The sequence below is a fragment of the Sarcophilus harrisii genome, chromosome X (genome assembly GCF_902635505.1).
Source record: "Sarcophilus harrisii chromosome X, mSarHar1.11, whole genome shotgun sequence".
In the NCBI taxonomy this organism is placed as follows: Eukaryota; Metazoa; Chordata; class Mammalia; order Dasyuromorphia; family Dasyuridae; genus Sarcophilus; species Sarcophilus harrisii.
The window spans coordinates 33076390-33092623 of record NC_045432.1 but is presented as its reverse complement, the minus strand read 5'-3'; the positions used below and the strand labels follow the sequence as shown (position 1 = coordinate 33092623).

Below are 16234 nucleotides of genomic sequence, written 5' to 3'. Positions count from 1 at the left end.
AGGAAAATCTTTAAAAAAGAAAAATCCAAGAAAAACAGAAAGTTATGAAAAGAAAGTTAGCCAACTAGAAAAGGAGATTCGGAGTCTTAAGGAACAAAATGACTCTTTGAAAATTAAGCTGGTGAAGTTATGAGAACAAGAAATAATCCAATTAAATATAAAGAATAGAAAAATTCTATAATAGAAGAGAACATGACACATCTCATAAGAAAAATAAAACATCTAGAGAATGGATCAAGAAGAAAAACATAAGAATAATTGGACTACCTGAAAGCTATGACCACAAAAAGAATCTGAATACTTATACAAGAGATAATCGAAGAAAATTGTCTCAGTGTTAAAACAAGAGGGGAAAAGTAGAAATAGAAAAAATAATCCACCCATCACTGCCTGCAAGAGATCCTACAAGGAAAACCTAGAAGAATATTATTGCTAAATTTTGAAAACTGCAGATCAAAGAGAAAATTTTACAAACAACAACAACAAAACAAAACAAAATCCAAATATGTTGGAGCCACAATCGGAATCATACAAGACCTATTAGTGGCTACAATAAAAGATCCTAGGTCCTGGAGTACTATACATCAAAGATCTAACAAAGTAGGATTGTGGCCAAAAATATTATATCCAGTAAAATTAAGTATAATTTTGAATGAAAAAAATGGACATTCATTGAATTGCCAGATTTTCAGGATTTTGTGGCAAATAAGACTGAACTTAATAGAAATCATGGCATATAAAAGTCAACATCAAAGATTAATTTCAAGGGACTCAATAAGGGTAAACTTTTTGTTTTTTATATATGGAAATGCAAATCATATGTCTAAGATTGGCATTAGTAATTGGGTAATTCAAAACAAAGATTGGGTAGAGCTGAGTATGATGTGATTATACAAAGTAAAACTGTATAGGAAAAGATAAGACTAATTATGTGAATGAGGTATGACAGCAAGAATTGACACAGATGAATTAGATGAGGAAGGAGGGCTGGTAGTTCTGAAATCCTACTTATATTGGGAATGGGTTAAAGAGCAACAATACATATATATATATATATATATATATATATATATATATATGTATATATATATGTATATATATATATGGATATAAAACTCTCCAAAATTATTTACAAAGAAATAAGACGGGAAGGGAATAGGATAAGGCAGGGTCCAGAAGAGTGTGTAGATTAACAAGAGTGGGTTAAAGTGTATAGATTATTGGGAATGGGATAAAGAGGGAGGGAAGGGATGGGGGAGAGGATAAGGGAGAAATCTTTGGAATGGGGGAGGTTAAGTAATAGCAAGACAAACTAGCAGGTTAAAGTAAAGTAGAAGAGTTAGTAGGGATAGGAAACAAGATATATACAAATATAATAACAATGCTCAGGAGCAGAATTTATTAAGAAAAAACAGAGAGGTAGTAATCATTGATTTCAAAATCAAAGTTAAAAAAGATTCAATCAAAAAAGAAATCTACATTACATGTCAGCCATATTAATATTATTTTAGATATATATGTCTGTGCATATGTATATATATATATAAATATGTATATGTAATTGCACAGCAGAGAACAAAAGAAAACCTGCAAGGAAGCAAAGATGGACAGTTTTGAATACAATGTGTTCTATTATCATGTATGCGTTCTTGAAGTGGAAATTTATTGTTATATATTTTAAATCTTCTCTTATGTTCTGTCATGTACACATGATAATTTTTTTTCCTTTTTCTGTCTTTTTTTTCTATTTTTAAAATTTTGTATTTGTTTTAAATAAATACATTTTAAAAGGAAATAATTCCTTAAAAATTACAATTGGGCAAATGGAAGCTAATGAGTTCATCATATCAAGAAACAACAAAACAACATCAAAAGAATAAAAAAGATAAAACATCTTGTAGGAAAAACAGCTGACCTGAAAAATAGGTCAAGGAGAGATAATTTTAGAATTATTAGACTACGTGAAAGCCATGGACCAAAAAATAAAGAGGCTAGAAATTTCATTTCAAGAAATTGTCAAGGAAAACTGTCCTGATAACCTACTACCAGAGGGTAAAATAGAAATTGTAAGAATCTACCAGTTGCCTCCTGAAAGAGATCCCAAAACGAAAACTTCCAGGAACATTAAAATCAAATTCCAGAGCTCCAAAGTCAAGGAAAAAATATTGCAAGCAACCAGAAAAAAAACCACTTCAAATATCACGGGGTCACAGTCAGGATAACCCAAGATTTAGCAGCTTCTACATTAAAAGATCAGAGGGCTTTGAATATATTCCAGAAGGCAAAGGAGCTGGGATTACAACCAAGAATCATATACCCAGCAAAACTGAGTTTACTCCTTTGGTGGGGAAAAAAAAATATATATATATATATATAATAGAGGACTTTCAAACATTCCTGATGAAAAGATCTGAGCTAAATGGAAAATTTTACTTTAAAATACAAGACTCAAGAGAAGTATAAAAAGGTAAACAGAAAGAAATCTTAAAGGGTTAAATAAGGTTAAACTGTTTACATGTCTATGTGGTAAGATAATACTTGTAACTCCTAAGGACTATGTCAGTATTAGGGCAGTTAGAAGCATGCATAGATAGAGGGCATGGATGTGAGTAGACTATGATTGGATGATATCTAAATAAAAAGATAATTAAACAATGAGAAAGAGGGATGTACAGGGAGAATGAGGGAAGGTAGAGGTAGAATGAGGTGAACTATTTCACATAAAAAAGGCATGAACAAGCTTTTAGAGAGGAGAAGAAAATAGGCAGGTAATTCTTGAACCGTACTCTTATTGGAATGGGGAAGAAGGAATAACATACACTCTCAGCTTGGGATAGAAATCTATTTACCCTACAAGAAAGAATTAAGGAAGGAGAATAAGAGAAGGGAGAGTGGATTAAAAGATATAGTGGTCTGAAACAAAACATTTTGGAGGAGTGACAGGGTAAAAAGAGGGAGAAAAGGATGAAGTGAAAAAAAGTAGGATACAGGGAAATATACAATTAGTAATCATAATTGAAAATGTTATGGGACAAACTACTTATAAAATGAAAGCAGGTAGCAGAGTGGAGAGCAATTTGGAACTAGTACACAGATATCAAAAAAGATGGAAAGGACCTATATGTACAACAATATTTATTGCAGTTGTTGTGATGGTGGCAAAGAATTGGAAATTGTGGAGATATCCACCAACTGGGGAATGGTTGAATATAGTGTGGTATATGAATACTACTGTGCTGTAAGTAACGATGAGCAGGATGCTTTCAGAAAGACCCGGGAAAACTTCTATGAACTGATACAAAGTGAAGTGAATAGAACCAGGAGAATATTGTACTTAGTAACAACAATTTTATAAAAATGATTAGTTGCAAATGACAACTATTATCAGTAATACAACGGTCCCGAACACTTCCAAAGGACTTCTGAAGAAAAGTGCTATCCAGCTACAGAGAAAGAACTGATGGAGTTTGACTGCAGATTGAAGCATACTTTTAAAAAATAACTTCTTTATTTCCCTTGGTTTTTTTCTTTATTTTTTTTCTTTCAGAACATGACTAATATGGAAATATCTTTCTCATGACTGCACATAAACAATATTTTCCTTCCTTCCTTCCTTCCTTCCTTCCTTCCTTCCTTCCTTCCTTCCTTCCTTCCTTCCTTCCTTCCTTCCTTCCTTCCTTCCTTCCTTTTTTCCTTCCCTCTTTCTCTGCCTCTGGCTTTCCCTCTGTTCATTGAACATCCATTCAGTGACTCATAGCCAGTGTTATGGACAGTGTTATGTTACCTGTGTACAGGCCCGTAACTGGGATGGAGAAACAACCCACTATTCTGGCTATTTGAACTTTTTACTTATACACAATCTGATTAAATGAGAATTTCTGTGCTAATAAAATCTGGAATTGACTATATATGATGAGAGTTTTAGAGCAAGGAGCAAGGAGGTCAGCTACCATAACTTCTCCATTCTCTTGAGGCTCAGGGAGAGGAACAATTATGCCCAGATCCACATAGACAGGAAGCTGTAGAATAAAGATTTGAATCCAGGCCTTCAGGCTCTTAGTCCATGTATGTCTTCCTGTCTCACACTGCCTTTTGCTTGTTGACTTCACCTCTTAAAATACTTGAGTGATCAAACAATCACTGTGTGACTGTGGAGTAGATCCTGACGAGTCTAAGATTAGATGTTCCTCTCCTAGGAGGTAACATTTGGAAGGGGGTTATGCTTCCTTCCGGACAGATCACCACCTCTTCAGCTTTCTCCATGGCTCTCTGATGGCACAGTTTGCAGCTACCCCCATCTCCTTGGTTCCATCAACATAGTATCCATTGCCAAGGGCCTTTCTTTCTTCTTAAACCCCACAGGCTAGAGGGCTTGGTCTCTCTGAGGCATGTCACACCTTTCTAGCATAATGAGACTGTCCTCTGTGCTACTGTGTGGCTTCCAGGGCTCCCTCCGCCTGAATTAGCACGGGTAACAATATGATATAGTTAGGGTTCTGTTAAGCAGTAGGTACCGTTGGTTTACTCTAAGATTTTCTACCAGCTGCCAAGGATGACTACTCGGTGATTGTGCAAAAATAAGAGAGAACCTTTTCTCTCTCAAGAGAATTTGCTTTGAGAAAAGACCTTAACTGAGAAAAAGAAAACATTTCACTTCTCAACTGGTCCATTTCTGTGAGAAGTCTCTGTAAAATAGAGGTAAGGCAGGGCAGAGTGGAGGCAGGGGGATCTAAACTTACCCATAATCTAACCCTAGAGGAGAAATATTTAATTCTCCACCTCTTCAGGATCACCTGGAGGAACTGGAAGACTGGAAGGGAGGATTGGGAAAGGGGCCTTGGGGAGGAAGTGAAGGCAAGAACCCCAAACTCCTAAGTAGGCACCATGATGGGAAGCCTCCTCTACCTTACTAGGAAGGTTCCAAATGGCTTTCCTCTTTGCAAATCCCCAAGCAGTGGCTGGGGTGAACTGTTCCATCTCCAGAGGAATCTTCTACTTGCTTTTGTCAGTGTTACCATTTATGCTTGCAGAACTAGTGCTGGTAGCAGTGTGATTGTAAAGGGGCTGTCTTTGTTTCCATCATAAACAGGGCTTTTCCCTACATTGACTACCCCAAGGGTTCCAAACCCCATAGGACTAACATTAGCCAAATAATGGAGGGCAGATGATCTTTATTTGTTAGGGGGGATTTAAGTTTAAAATAATACAGATCCTTTATAGCCTTTTATTTTGGAGGTACAAATATATGCTCTCATTTCTGATTTCAGGACTGGGTTTTTTTCTATTTCTCTACTTTGTGTTTTTTTTTCAATCTCTTTAATAGGAATAGAAATGGGAAGAGTAGACTGCAGTGCAGTCAGTACCAATGCTTACTCACATGTGAGACATGGCATAAACTACCTCAGAGTTATAGCAGAAGCTGATTCCCCTGCTTACAAAAAACAGAGGTTGCTTGCGGAGTGAAAGTGAAAAGTTACAGATGAACAGTTCCAAGGTTCCCCTCTTACCCATAAATATTTAAAGGTCCAAAGGAAGGCATCCGGCACCTTGTTTAGGTTGTCGATGGCTAGGAATAGGACCTATGATTTCCTTTGTTCCAAAGGAGGAAATTCACTCTGCCACCGTGGGTTGGCACTTTGGCTGAAACTTCATATAAAGTCTCAGCAAGTTGCCTAGAGCGTTGAAAACTAGTGAACTTGCTCACAGTTACACAGACGGGATGTGTCAGAGCTGGGAATCCAATATGGCTGAGTTTCAAGGCCACACCGCCTGTCTGTGGAGATTCCTTGTTATTGTTTGTCTTTCATTCTCCAAGAGAATCAATGACATCAGCCCGGTGATGTCTTGATTTGCAAGCGGATTGGATGTGAGCGAGACAGGCCTGTGCAAAACCATCAGCTTCACTCTTTCCTCCGGGGTCATCGGAGTCCACTGGCAAGACATAGGTCAGGACTTATGGGAATGGAGAACATAAATAGGAATTACATCAGAAAAAGCACGGTTGGCTTTTGGTTTGCATTAATAGGGAGTGTGTGTGTCTGTGGGACCCATGGAGCGGAGAATTCTTGTAACAACAGTTTTCTTTGTTGAAACAAACATGGCTCCTAAATTAGTAGAGTTGGCTTTTGTGGTGATGAGGCTTGGTGGGGGGAGTAAAGCATGGCGGGAGACAATTGTGTAGATATATTATTTGGGAGTCCTTGAAGGCCTAGCACTCCTAGGTATTCTGGGAAATGGTGGTTTTTCTCCTTTCAGAATGACGAGACTTGGGGCTACACATATATCCAGAAACTGGAATTCAGTGGAATAAGAACAACATAGGCCCGAGATCTTGCTGGTTTCACTGAGGGTGGGGGATGTGACCAGTGAATCCCACCCCACAGTATACCCAGGGTCCGACATGGAAGTCAATCCTCTCATCAGTAAGTAAGTAAGTGATACAGTTTAAAAAAGTCCCGGAAGTCCACAAATGAGTGTTGTTGAGCTTTGAGTCCCATCAAGGAATTAATTATCCTCGGCCTTTCCTTGCTGTTTTGTTGGGAAAATTTAGGGGGATGGATACAAGTGACTGAATTAAGGGCAGGGAAGGCCTGGCACAGCCCTCTCTCCTTGATTTGCGAGGCATCTATGTGGGGACGAGGAGATGCCAGTTAGATTCGGAGTCCTCTGGGTGGTAAAGCTTGTGATTTAATGAGTTCTCTACCACCTGTGGAGCACTAATTCTGATTCATTCATTCACACTGTGTCCTATTTTTCCCCCTCCCTAGGAGTCCCTTGGCAGAAAAAAACAACAAGCATAGGTTTCTCTGACAGCTGCATTTGCACAGCAGGCTCCAAGAGGACTGATTGCCACTCCACAAACTCCCTGCTTGCCTAGGGCACCCTTGAGACTCTGGTCCCACCCCAGCCTCCCCTAATCCCCCACTCAATCAAGAGAAAAGACTGGGCAATGAGACTCTGCTTGCCAGTGGCACATATCCCAGGAAAGGTGGTATCCACCTCACCGGGCATCCTAACCCAGGCCAGGAGTGTGCTGTTTCCGAAGGCACCCCTGGTGACTTAGGTTTCCCAGAGTTCTTTGGGGACCTCTTATTAGGACATTATCACCCCCCTTTCCTTTTCAAATTATGTGAGTTCTTGCTGATTTCACTATTGGGTAAGAGGTGCCTCCTTTTGCTTTGACATTTTCTTTTATAATTCCAGGTGTAATTGGAGGGAGGAAGGAATGAAGAAGGAAAAGAAGGAAGAAAGGGAGGGAGAGAGGAAGGAAGAGTAGGAAGGGAGGGAGGGACAAAGGAAAAAAGAAAGAAAAAAAGAGAGGGAGGGAAGGAGGGAAAGAGGGAGGGAAGAAAGAAGGGAAGAAGGAAAGAAAGAAGCAAACATTTAGTTTATGAGTGAGTAGGTGACTGAAAAGAACACAGAAGGACCATGGAGTCTCAAAAGAGAAACCAGGGAATCCTGCTAAAGTATAAAAACCTACTTAATGTGAGCTTCAGAGGTGGGGAGCCAAGAGTGACTGAAAGTGGACAGTGTCATTTGCCTGCAGCAGAATGAAGAACAGAGCAGCAGTTAAAGTGCCTGTGGGAGTCGGGAATGGCTTCCCACATGGTGAGCTGACACATCCATGGGAGTTCTAGGGTATCCTGGGCTCCATTCCTCAAGTGAAAATTCTCTATGGATCTCTAAGAAGAGATGCCAGGAGGTGGCTTTTTACATTGCATGTTCAATCAATCAAATAAATGGTGGTTGAGTTCATGTTCTGCTGGGGAAGGCATAGGTTTAGCGCAGGGATGGAGAAGTGTAGATTTAAAATTGTCAGGGACCTTGGAGTCCAGGACAACTTCTACATTTGACAGAGAAGGAAACGGTTCCAGAGGGGCAAAAGAAGCTTCCCAGGTCTCTGGTGTAATTGGTATGCTTAGACTACCTAATATGGAATCGCCCACAATATGAAGTCACTGAGGGCCTGTTTCTAGTGGGACTGGAACGTATATGTTCTTCATCGTTGGGAGAAGTCTTTTATCCATTAGCTGCATAGCTGGGACTGTGTCATTAAAATTGTTTCACTGAGAATCGTTAGGGGGTTTTTCAGCACTTGCATCTGAGCGTAAACTCTTCCTAAGTGACACTCCCAAAAGGGAGAGGGCCCTCTGCCTCCTTGCTCCCACTCCTTGTAACTCTAGTCTCTGGCTATAGCAGTCGGCAGTATGAAGACCGTGGTGTATGGTTATCTGAAGGAAATAATATGGGCCATGACCTGCTCCGAGCTTGGATAACACAAATGGTGAGAGAGAAGTTTGGGGTTTTCCCTCATGTATTTTTATATCACCTTCATTTACAAATAAAGTAGCATCTTGGGAACATAGATGTTGGTTTAATATTATTATCTTCATTGTACAGGAGAGGAACCTGCAAATAGATCTCTCTCTACCTTTCCTATTCTATGAACTACCCTTGCAACAGTAAACAAACAAGAGAGAGAAGGGGAAATAAAAGGTGTTCCTTACCCATAGGGTCCCATCTCTATAAAGAAAGGAAGGAGTTAGATTTTCTCAATCTTCCTTAGGGACAATTTCCAATTGCTTGATGTTCTGTTTCACATCTGACGTTGTTATGGTTATCGTCTGTGTTGTCCTGCTGGCTTTGCCCACTCCCTACTGCATCAGGTCATGGGTCATCCTATGTTCTCCAAATTCTTCCTGTTCATCTTTTCTTACAGCACAACGTGTTTAACCTTTTTCCATCCTGTGAGCGCCTACTTTACCTCAAATATTTTTATTTGCATGAAAAATGCTGCAATGTCTGCTTTGGTTTTTGTGGGCTCTTCCCATGTGGTCTCAGTAGTAGGCTCTCTGGGTCAAAAGAGACTTCTTTTTTTTTCAGAATTGTAGAAACAAGCGACTGCTCCACCAACAGTGTATTAGTGTGCTTGTCTCTGCTCAGCGTCTGTGTGGTTAATGTTAGTAGACAGAATTCATCAGAACTGAACATGTGAACCAGACCTTTGCTTGAGAGAGCTGATTGAGAAAGCCCAAGGCCATTGAATATAAAGTGGAATAAACACAATCTGATTTAACTACAAGTACATAGCATAGCCTTGCCTGTCAGGCCAGTCAATCAGTGCTCGAGTTCAGAGTAGCAGGTGAAAGAAGGGACGACATGAGAGACTAAAGTAAACAACTTTTATTGTAAAGATAAATGAGATCCCGTGGAAATCGGCAGCCTTGTGGGCAGTGGTCACCGAGGGCCCTGAGCTATTAGCTCCATCAGCTTTCCTATGGGCAGGGTGCTCAGGAGACCATGTTAATACGAAAAGATTTGGGCAACATCCGGGACACTGAAGTGAACAAGTCCCCGATGAAGAGAGAGGGAGACAGCCTCCAGAGGCTGGATAGGAACCTACCATGCAACTGTTTTCCTCCCTAACCCCATCATCGACACCTAAGGAAATTGTCTAACTTGGGGATTTGATCATTCTTTCTCACAGAGATCTTTGGGGAGAACCAGGATAAGAACCGCTCTCTCAGTGTAGGAGTATGTTGGGGGTTGGCAACCCCCAGTGTGAGTACTTTAGTGTGCCAGACCTGTTGGCCACAATGGGCCCAGTGGAGAGAGTCAGGAGACGTGGCCATGGAAGTAGCAATTCTAGGCAGGTGCAGATGTTTACACCTGTCTGAAATGTTTTCCTCCTCACCTTTTGCCATTGTATAGGGGAGTGGGGTGGGCAGCAGCAATGGAGAGCCTATGATTCCGCTTCTTGGAGGTACATTGAGTGGTAGCAAGGAGACAGCAGTGGACAGAGGGTGTGTAGGGAGAAAGTAGGCTGGTTGCTGTGAGAGTGGCAGCAGTGACAATGGGACTGTATCTTGTGTCTCCATTTCAGCATGAGAGCAGAGAGTGACCGGGATACAATAGTGGCTCTAAGCCCATGTTAAGGGGAAAGAGTCGGTAATAGACATGAAGCCAGAGGCTGGGCATCCCGTGATGCCCTGAATGCTCATTGTGTTGTTTTGTGTGCCTACTTGTGTGTATGTGTGTGCACATGTGTGCGAGCGTGTGTGATTGAATGGCTGGGGGGAGATAGGGGCTTGCAGCCTGGTTGCAGTACCCCTCTCTAGTGTTAACTAATAGAAATGGAACCAAGATGTGGGCAGTTGAACTTGGCTTTCAGGTTCCCATTTCTGATGCAGAACGCCTGGGGGTGGAGAATACCAGAAACCCAACATTCGGGTCCTGAAGAGCAATGACAGATTTGAATGCAAATGGGTACAAATGAGATTAGATTATAACACAATTTCTAAAAGGGGAAGTGGCATATGGGTCAAACGTGTGTGTGTGTGTGTGTGTGTGTGTGTGTGTGTGTGGCGGCCTTATGGAGGATTATTAAAATGTGGCCAGCTTATAGACTGTTTTCCTGTCACACCCCCTTCTATTAGGAAGGGATCAGAATGATATTGGCAGCCTTTACAGCTTGCTTGGCGTGAGTGGCTACTTGAAAAATATCAGTCTACTATAACCCATATGCAGAAATTGGCCCATTTGAAAATATGCTGATGGCACCTCGCCAAGTGAAGAGGAAAATTGGAATCGCAGTTATTTTTAAAGGAAGCTAATTAAAAACCTAGTTATGTGAATTCCAAAGCAGAAGGGAAGGGAAGGGAATAAAAATCTCGCTGCTGGAGTTTTTTTTTTACTCAAAGTGACTTTTTGACATTTTCATTTTGGAAATTACCTGTTAACTGAGTAAAGTTTAATTATTATTTTCATCGATACAGGACTGTATTGAGCTTGTCCAAGTTCTTTTTCCAATGGGTTAGCCCATTTGCAAATAAGCTATTTTCTGAGTAGGACCCAAAACATAGTTAGCTAATTGAATGGCCGGCTCTGCTCCTAGCTTCCTGCTAGTCTGTTCCCCAGCTCAAAACAAGATATGTTGAAATTGATTTTTGAAAGAATTTAGAAAACTGTTCTCTCTTTCCCCGTTGTCCAGCCGGAAACTGCTTCTTGGAACTTTTGGCTTCTGGCCCCAGGGGACTTAGAGTGTCTAGGCCATGGACCATTTTCCCCTTTTCAAGGTGATCCAGCAGATGATGGTAGCTGTCCTGTATAATAGAAAGAGGCTGCCTCCACAAAGTGAGGTAAACCAGAATTCATGGTCACTAGGATGATGTCAACGGTCCCAAATTAATGGTGCCTCTGTGACATTAAACTCCACTTGCTGAGAACATTTTCTGCCTGTGAAGATAATTCATGAAGTGTGCTGACCTATATGCCCCCAACTCTGGGCATGGCCTAAGATCCTGTGCTAGACATAGGGGATGATATGCAGATGAACATGCTCCTTGCCTTCAAGAAGCTCATGGTGTAGTAGGAGTGATAAGAAATAAAGGCAAATATCTGTAATAACTACACTTTCTATAGCATATTACACTTTCCAAAACATTTGATGTGTTTTATCTCAGTTGATACTGAAAATACCCCCTCGGAGATAGATGCTTTTATTATTTCCATTTTACAAATGAGAAAACTGAGGCTGACAGAAGCGAAGTGACTGGCCTGGAGTCATACAGTGTGAATTCAAGTCTTCCTAACTCCAAGTCTAGTACTCTTTCCAAGATGTTGCTGACACTAATAAAAGCTTGGGATCATGGGATCATGGATGTATCTCCCTGGAAGGGACCTCAGAAGCTATCTAGGCCAATTCCCTCATTTTACAGAAAAGGAAATTAAGTCACAGGAGGGGAAGGACTTACCCAAGGTCATGCATATTAGTAAAATATCCTACAAGATAAGTACAAAGTAGTAGTAATAGCACAGGGATTGCAGAGTGGGTCTTGGAGTTAAGAATCTCTGTTTTACATATATTGGCTATTTGACTCTTAGGCAAACTACAGTTCCCCAGGCAAATCTCTAATATTGTATTGGTACAAGTGTCTTACCCGTTAGGAGTACCTGATACCAATACAATTGTGGGTCTGGTCAAATAGTAACATTAATAATAATAATAATAATAATAATAATAGCAGCAATAATTAGTATTTTCAATAACTATCATTTGCATAGGATTTGACCATCTGCATTGCTAGAGAAATTTCCTCACAAAGATCTTCCCCAAATCATTGAAGTCATAAGTCTGGTTTCTACCCTGTCCTTTCTTTGTCCGTAGTCAGGGTTTACGTACATTTGTGTATGTCGGGGTCCTCTCTCTTCTATAATAACAGTCCTGGGAGGAGAGAGATCATTTCATTTCTATGTGTCGTCAGCATCTAGCACATAGTAGGTATTTGCACGCTTGTCCAAAAATTAATTGTCTTATGAGTTGAGTCATTTAATTGGATAGCAATATATGCAACTTATCTGAGTCTCTAAAAAGATAGCCAATTCTGAGAAATGATTTCCCTTTCCTTGCTGTTAAACTCAAGCCCACAGGGCACCTGTTTGATACTTTAAGGCTTCATCAAAACTTAAAGCAGATTTTTTTTATTTTTTAAAGCTTTTTATTTTCAAAACATATTCATAGATAGTTTGCAACATTCACCCTTGCAAAGCCTTGTGTTCCAATTTTTTTCTCCCTTCTTTCCCATTACCTCCTCCCCTAGACGGCAAGTAATCTGCTATATGTTAAACATGTGCACTTTTTCTGTACATATTTCCACAATTATATGCTGAATGAGAAAAATCAGATCAAAAAAGGAAAAAAAATGAGAAAGAAAACAAAAAGTGAGCAAAGAACCACAAAAAGAGGGAAAATGCCACTCTGAGTCGCCCCAGTCCTCTCTCTGGCTGCAGACGGCTCTCTCCATCACAACACCATTCGAACTGTTACGGCAGATTTTTGAAGCATTCTTTGAGCCCCTTAAAGACTTTCTATTTATTATCCTAACTGTGGATTCCAGATGGGCCTTATGCTTTTTGATCAGTATCTTTGGAAAACTTTCCTCCCTATTTGTCCCTTGGAGGGAGGTCATCCGAAGTATATTGTAATATCTGTATGGGGAAAAAAGGTCATACAGCTGAGGCCTAATTGAAAATTGTTTCTTCTAGTTCCCGTCCCAAGGACAGCTTGAGACAACGAATGACTGAGGGGCTCTGCACCAGTGCTCAGCTGGACTCCTGATACTTCCATTGACAGAGGCATTATCAACAAAGACATTGATTTAGAGTGAATTAAGTAAGCAATTTCCATTTTCAAGCCTCCCATTCCATTTTAGAAGCAGGAGATATTAACCATTCTTCCCGTAGATGAAATCTGATTGTCCTCCGCAAGGCACAGGGACTACTCGAAGGAGCCCAGAAGTTAGAAATTGGAGTTTGGAGTCTCCTTCCCATTGTTAACTGGTTTGAGCAAGTCACAGTGAAGTGGCTGACTGATTCGGGGGTAGGGCAAAGAATTGGGAGGTGGTTGAATACGGGAGTCCGGGCTTTCCTATTAAGCTTGGATAAAGCACATTCACCGAGAATAAAAAGACTGACATTTTATGGCATTTTAAAGGCATCTTATTTAACATCATCTTATCTCTTTTGGAGCCTTACAGTAACTCCTTGAGGTAGAGATTAGAGGTAAGATTCTTGTTCTAGTTTTACAGATGAGAAAAAGCTGAAGTTCGGAGTCATAGTCACAGAGGCAGAATTTGAACCCTGGTCGTTCTGATCCTGAATCCAACATATCATCGATTTGTGAAGATGCTGGACTAGATAACTTCCAAGATCTCTTCCAATTCCCAGCTTCTATGGGATCTAGAATTATTTCAGTGCCAAGGCTATAGCACAAACCGAAACAATGAAAACCAAACTCTGTATAAGGAATCGGGAGTCCTCGCTTCTGCTTCTAGGTCTATAACTAACTCACTCTGTGATCTTAGGGAAATCCTATTATGGTTCTGTTTCTCAGTTTCTCATATGTAAACAGGAGGATTTAAAAATGGAAAACTTGCGAGATTTGTAGGCTGAGATTGGGATTCAGATACTGGCTCTAGGGTACCTGTGTACTTGGCAGCGGGTCACTTCATTTTTCTGAGAGTCAGTATCCTGCTCTATAAAATAAAGAGGTTGGATCAAATAGTCTCCAAGTTCTTTCTTAGAATGACAGCTAGGTGGCTCTGCAGGGGAAAAAGTTCATGTCCTGGAGTCAGGAATTCAAATCCAGCCTCAGACACTAACTAGCTGTGTGACCCTGGAAAAAATCACTTCTCCTGGTTTGCCTCAGTTTCCTCATCTGGAAAAAGAGCTGGAGAAAGAAACGGCAAACCATTCCAGTACCTTTGAGCTACGTAGAGATAACTAGTTGGAACAGTATTTAGAGTGTTGGACCTGAAATCAGGAAGACCTGAGTTTAAATAAAATATCAGGCACTAGCTTTATGACCCTGGGTAAGTCATGTACCCTTCCTCAATTTCTTCCACTTTAAAATGGGTATAAGAATAGCATCTACCTTTCAAGATTATTGCGAAGATTAAATGAGATAACATTTGTAAACTGTTTAGTACCTGGGACACAATAACTGCTTAATAAATGCTCCTTTGTTCCCCACTTTCCTTTTTTCCTGCCTTTCTTCCTTCCACCTCTAACATTTGATATATCAGTTTCTTCCTAAGACAAATATGCACTGAAGTATCATTGAGTGTATAAAAAAGTCTAGAACTAGAAGGGAAAACCTTAGAACTTACCATGTTTAAGGTTCTTCCCTCTTCTGGCATTTTTTATTTGACATTAGAACAAAATATGTTGGAATTGGGAAGGACCTTAGAACATAGAATGTCAGAGCTGAAAGTGACCTTAGAATACAGAATACCTCTTTTCTGGACCAGCAGATAAATTCAGAGCATGGAATCTTAGAATGTAATATGGCACAGCTAGCAGTAACCTTTGCATATAATGTGATAATTTAGAGACCACTAACCTAAGTCTTTTGTCTTTAAGATGAGGAGACTAAAACCTAGAGAGATCGACTGCCTTATTCCAGGTCACAGAGCTAGTAAGACACAGAGATGGTACCCAGACTTTAGTTCTCATTCCTTTCCTAATGGTGTCTCCCATTTATCATGATTTCCTTCTTGCATGGCATGTGGCTTCTAGTAATTTATGATTCCGTGAATACGGGATGGTATCATAGCTTCCATCATTCACTCCCTTTCTTTGAATGTTTTACCTGGATTGGAAACTAAGTACTGATCTCTTATTTAGCTTCTCAGACAGGAAGTCAGCAAGATGTGGATGTGTACTTGTGGGTGCATGTGTATGTGTTGGGATGGAACAAGGCAAGAAGAGACAAATTCGTAGAATAATAATATGTTGGAAATCCTGGGGTGACCAAAGCAAATTTCAATAATGGGGGAAAATGAAAAGTACCTTTGTCTTTTAAATCAAAAGAATAAAAGCATTTTAATCAATCCACCATTGATACAACCTACCAAGGAGACCTTCTACTTCTTGACTTTGTCTCTCTCACTTTAGATTGCAGCAATTGTTAAGCTTAAATGCCAAAAGAACTGTCCTTTGACCTTTAAAGAAACAACAAGAAAGCTTGTGAAAACGACCTAAAGTTTGCTGCAGAGAGTGGGTGCTATTATCTCTGGTGAGAAGTCACCGGGAAGATGTTTGTTCAATTATTTTCACAGTAGTTTCCAAATGTTCCCTATTAACAAGTATGATTTGAGATCCAGAGAGGCTATTTAGAATGGCCAAGGTGTGCTATTTGGAAGAAAAGTTGTCTTGGTAGTTTTCCTTTGCTTCTTGAGTTACCTTCCTTTTTTGTTACGGCTATAGCTGCTGACAGTGAATGGAGATGGGGGTGCAAAAAAAGGAGAGGCCATTGGGCAGAGAATAGCCAAGGTACCTGGAAGGAGGTAGTTTCATATTGGGGAACAGCACCGGATTTGGAGGCAATTTGGGATTGAATCCTACTTCTGACATTACTATGTGTTAGACTTTGGACAGTATAAAAGGAACTATGGTGTGGACCACAGAGAGTTGGCCTTAGAAACGTGGAGACGTGGCTTGAAGTGCCACCTGTGAGCCACGCTGGCTGTGTGCCCCTGGAGAAGACAATATTTGGGTATTTTAGGCCAGGATCTCTTAAACTTTTCCCACTCATGACCCCTTTTCACTGGAGAAATTTTTATGTGACCCTGAGTATACAGATATATAAAATAGATATACATATCAAACATTTACTGATAATAAGTCATTAATTTTCAAGCCCCATATTCAGTTATGAGACCCCCCCCCCATATAG

The 16234-nt window shown here is 40.2% G+C and overlaps 1 long non-coding RNA gene across 2 annotated transcripts in view; it reads left to right on the top strand.

The window, feature by feature from the left end:
- LOC111721584 overlaps window positions 1-14169 on the top strand; it is a 166374-nt gene extending 152205 nt beyond the window's left edge. For both annotated transcript variants that reach the window (XR_004230622.1, XR_002770702.2), the window contains one exon: window positions 13045-14169. This is a non-coding gene — a long non-coding RNA (uncharacterized LOC111721584). The remainder of the gene's footprint in view (window positions 1-13044) is intronic.
- The last annotated feature ends 2065 nt before the right edge of the window (window positions 14170-16234 follow it).